The sequence below is a fragment of the Mirounga angustirostris genome, unplaced genomic scaffold (genome assembly GCF_029215605.1).
Source record: "Mirounga angustirostris isolate CCGP_5_RB_7025 unplaced genomic scaffold, mMirAng1.0.hap1 SCAF_11, whole genome shotgun sequence".
Taxonomy (NCBI): domain Eukaryota; kingdom Metazoa; phylum Chordata; class Mammalia; order Carnivora; family Phocidae; genus Mirounga; species Mirounga angustirostris.
In genome coordinates this window covers 61205613-61210661 of record NW_026991719.1, presented here as the reverse complement: position 1 = coordinate 61210661, position 5049 = coordinate 61205613, and the positions used below count along the sequence as shown (strand labels likewise).

General features: G+C 42.7%; 1 pseudogene; it reads right to left on the bottom strand.

Moving 5' to 3' along the window:
* Nucleotides 1–1026: 1026 nt before the first annotated feature.
* Nucleotides 1027–2347, bottom strand: LOC123859058 (elongation factor 1-alpha 1-like; annotated as a pseudogene).
* Between the last annotated feature and the right edge of the window lie 2702 nt (nt 2348–5049).

Sequence of the window (5049 nt, the reverse complement as noted above, 5' to 3'; positions counted from 1 at the left end):
TATTTGTTTTCTGGGTGTTAAGTTTTAGCAGTTCTTTATAGATTTTGGATGCTAGCCCTTTATCAGATATGTCATTTGCAAATATCTTCTCACATTCTGTAGGTTGCCTTTTAGTTTTCTTGTTTGTTTCCTTTGCTGTGCAAAAGCTTTTTATTTTGATGTAGTTCAAATAGTTTATTTTTACTTTTGTTTCCTTTAGCTCAGAGGACCTATCTAGAAAGAATTTGCTATAACCAATGTCAAAGACGTTACTGCCTGTACTCTCTGCTAGGATTATTGTGGTTTCAGGACTCATATTAAATTTTTAAATCCATTTTGAGTTTGTGTGTGTGTATGGTGTAAGAAAGTGGTCCAGTTTTATTCTTCTGCATGTTACTGTAGTTTTCACACCATTTGTTGAAGAGACTCTTTTTTCCCATTTGATATTCTTTCATGATTTGTTGAAGAAAAGTTGACCATATAGCTGTAGGTCCATTTCTGAGTTTTCTATTCTGTTCCATTGATCTATTTGTCTCTTTTTGCACTAGTACCATACTGTCTTGACCACTAAGCTTTGCAATATAGCTTGAAGTCTGGAATTGTGATGCCTCCACCTTTGCTTCTCTTTTTCAAGATTGCATTGGCTATTTGGGGTCTTTCTGGTTCCATACAAATTTTAGGATTTTTCTAGCTCTGTGAAAAATGCTGGCAGTGCTTTGATAGAGATCATTACATGCGTAGACTGCTTTGGGTAGTATAGACATTTTAACAATATTTTTTCTGCCAATTCATAAGCATAGAATGTTATTCCATTTCTTTTTGTTATGTTCAATTTCTTTCATAAGTGTTTTCTATTTTTCAGAGTACAGTTCTTTTACCTCTTTGGTTAGGTTTATTCCTAGGTATCTTATGGTTTTTGGTGCGATTGTAAATGGGATTAATTCCTTGATTTTTCTTTCTGCTGCTTCACTATTTGTATATAGAAATGCAACAGATTTCTGTACATTGATTTTTATCCTGCAATTTAACAGAATTCATGAATCAGTTCTAGCAATCTGCTTTGATGACACCCACAGCAACTGTCTGTCTCATGTCACAAACAGCAAAATGGCCCAGAGGAGGATAGTCAGAGATGCTCTCAACACACATAGGCTTGCCAGAAACCATATCAACAATGGCAGCATCACCAGATTTCAAGAACTTGGGACCATCTCCTAGCTTTTTTCCAGAATGATGATCTATCTTCTCCTTCAGCTCAGCAACCTTGCAAGCAATGTGAGCTGTGTGACCATCCAGCACAGGTGCATATCCAGCACTGATTTGGCCTGGATGGTCCAGGATAATCACCTGAGCTGTGAAGCCAGCTGCTTCCAAGGGTGGGTCATTTTTTCTGTCACCAGCCACATTGCCATGTTGAACATCTTTGACGGATACATTCTTGACATTGAAGCCCACATTGTCCCCAGGAAGAGCCTCACTCAAAGCCTCATGGTGCATTTCAACAAACTTTACTTCAGTTACAACATTGACTGGAACAAAGTTGACCACCGTGCCAGGTTTAAGAACACCAGTCTCCACTCAGCCCACAGGGACAGTACCAATACCACCAATTTCGTAGACGTCCTGGAAAGGCAGATGTAAGGGCTTGTCAGTTGGACGAGTTGGCAGCAGAATGCAAACCAGAGCTTCAAGCAGTGTGGTTCCACTGGCATTCCCATCCTTACGGGTGGCTTTCCATCCCTTGAACCAAGGCATGTTAGCCCTTGGCTCCAGCATGTCACCATTCCAACGAGAAATTAGCACAAATGCTTGTCGGGGTTGTAGCCAATTTTCTTAATGTAGGTGCTGACTTCCTTAACGATTTCCTCGTATCTCTCTGGCTGTAGGGTGGCTCAGTGGAATCCATTTTGTTAACATCAACAGTTAGTTGTTTTACGCCCAGTGTGTAAGCCAGAAGGGCATGCTCCAGGGTCTGCCCATTCTTGGAGATACTTGCTTCAAATTCACCAACACCAGCAGCAACAATCAAGACAGCACAGTCAGCCTGAGACATGCCTGTAATCATGTTTTTAATAAAGTCTCTGTGTCCTGGGATATCAATGATAGTCTCATAATACTTGCTGGTCTTGAATTTCCACAGGGAGATATCAATGGTGATACCACATTCATGTTCAGCTTTCAGTTTATCCAAAACCCAGGTATACTTGAAGGAGCCTTTTCCCGTCTCAGCAGCCTCCTTCTCAAAATCTTTGATAGTTCTTTTGTCGATCCCACCACACTGGTAGATCAGATGACCAGTAGTGGTAGACTTACCTGAATCTACATGTCCAATGATGACGATGTTGATGTGAGTCTTTTCCTTTCCCATTTTGGTTTAGGTTGAGCGTGGTTTTCATGACACCTGTTCTGGCAGCAAACCTATTGCAAAAAAACATATTTTGCAAATTTAATTACAATATGTCATGGTATTGGCCTTCTTTTGTTGATTTTGTTGGGAATTCTCTGTGACTCCTGGATTTCAATGTCTATTTCCTTACCCAGATTAGGGAAGTCTTCAGCTATTGTTTCCTCAAATAAACCTTCTGCCCCCTTTAGTCTCTCTTCTTCTGGGATTCCTGTAATACAAATGTTACTATGTTTGATGGAGTCGCTGAGTTCCCTATGTTTATTGGCATGCTCCGTGACAATTTCTTTCTTTCGTTCAGCTTATTTTCCAGTATTTTATCTTCTATATCACTTATTTTCCCTCTGCTTCTTCCATCCTTGTGGTAGTTACATCCAATCTGTTTTGAATATCAGTTATTATATTTTTATTTTCTGATTGTTTTTTAACTTTTTTTCTCTGCAGTATGGGTCTCCCTGATGTCTTCTTTGCTCTTCTGTAGCCGAGCAAATATCCTTACAATTTTTGCTTAAAATTCTCCACCAGGCATGTTACTTTTATCTGTTTTGCTTAGATCTCTGGCTGTGACCTTTTCTTATTATTTCTTTTGGGATTAATTATTCCATCGTGGCATTTTGTTTAAGTCCTTGTCTTCTTTGTGTGTTAGAAAAGCCTCTTATCTTTCCTGCTCCTGAGAGTAATGGCTTTATGAAGAAGAGCCATATAGTGTCCAGGGAGGGCCTGGTGCTTCAGGGTTTGTCTGTGGTATATGCTGCATGCATTTTCTTACTGTGTTTTGGTTGCTGTATCCTTCAGGCCAGTGGTCTCCAGAAGCCTTGCCTGCAGTGGGCAGTGTTTGGATCTTGGCCAGAGTGTGATGAGTTTTAACTAGATGTGCTCTCATCTGCTTGTTAAATGAGCACTGATGCTACTTCCACTAGAACTGAAGCCTTGTAGAAGTTTCTGGTGGTAGATATAGTGTGGGAAGGGTTTTCTGCTGGTCTTCTGGAGAAGGAGCCTGATGCAGTGGGACTGAGGCCCACTTGTCAGTGAATGGTAGTACCAGCAGAGCCCAGGGGGCAGGATTTTTTGTAAGCAGGTTAGGCAGCCAGTGTTAGCATTGTGTCTTTTTATGCTTATGCTGAGGGGTGGGGGAGGAAATGGTGCCAGCCAGCTTCTTTGTCCCCGGAAAGGTGTCGCCATGCTTTGCTGTTCTCAGGGAAGCACGCCCAGAAGAAAGAATATCTTCCTTTCATGTCCCAGAAAAGACAGGCAATATTTCAGTTGCTGTTTTTGTGCAGTCTTTCTCTGGGTTGCTTCCCTGCCTGTAGCAGTGCAGTTCACTTTGGGCTCTATCTTAGCCAAGCCTGCTGACTTTTAAAACTCCAAACTTCAGGGACATGCTTTGGCAGGGACCTGCACTGGCTGGTCATCTGGGGTAGGGTCTAGCTGCTCTGGAATGGATGAAGCTTTGACTAAGAAGAACAGTCACACTAGAGCACAAGGGCATGGGTTTTGGAGCAAAGCAGGCTAAATAGCCAGTGTATGGGTTAGCCACCCTTAGCAGATTTTCTGTATGCTCCATGTCAGGAGAGGGAAGGGAAATGGTGACCATTGGCTCCTTTGTCCCCAGAGAGGTGTCTCCGTGAATGCCACCTCTCACAAATGCACTTCAAGAAGGGTGAACTGTCTCTCCTTGTGTGCCTTAGGTGATCCTCAGATTGCTCCATCTGCCCTAGGGTTTTTTGCCTGCCTTTTCTCCAGGACTGGGGCAATGCCCTCTGGGCTCTATCCTAGCCAAGCCCGCCGACCTTTAAAACTCCTGTCTTTGAGCCTCACTGGTTGCAAAAACTGACAAAAATTGGCCCCTCTCCTTTGCCCAGCCAATGGCTTTGGGGAAGTGTTCTCCTCGTGCATATTCCTGTGCGTTCCACGCTCTGTCACCTTTCTCTGTGAACAGGGCTCGTTTCCCTCCAAAGCAACCATGATCCGTTTCTCTCCCAAACCACAACTCCCCATTTCCCTACCTTCCTCCAGGTGGCCTCTTCTCTCTCTCTAGTTGTGCAGTTTGTTCTGTCAGGCTTCAGGTCGATTTCCTGGGTATTCAGAATGATTTGATAATTATCTGTTTGTGTTTGAGGGACAAGACATGTCTAGGATCCTCTTACTACACCATCATCTTTGGTCCAAGACTGATTTGTGAGAAAACTCTTAATTGATTCAATGTGTATGGAGTGCCTACCACATGCTAGGCACTCTTCTATCCTATAGAGGTATAGAAGTGGGCAAAACAAGTATTCCTGGGCAAAACAAATATTCCTGGACTCAGTCATTTAAGCATCTGCCTTTGGCTCAGGCCATGATCCCAGAGTCTCAGGATGAAGTCCCAAATCAGGCTCTCTGCTCAGTGGGGAGTCTGTTTCTCCCTCTGACCCTTCCTCTTCTCATGCTTTCTCTCTCTCTCACTCTCTCTCAAATAAATAAAATCTTTTTAAAAACCCAAATATTGTACCTCTGAAACAAATAATGCAATATATGTTAAGAAAAAAAGAAGAAGAAGAAGAAGAAGGTAGCGGGAGGGGAAGAATGAAGTGGGGGAAATCGGAGGGGTAGACGAACCATGAGAGAGGATGGACTCTGAAAAACAAACTGAGGGTTCTAGAGGGGAGGGGGGTGGGAGGATGGGT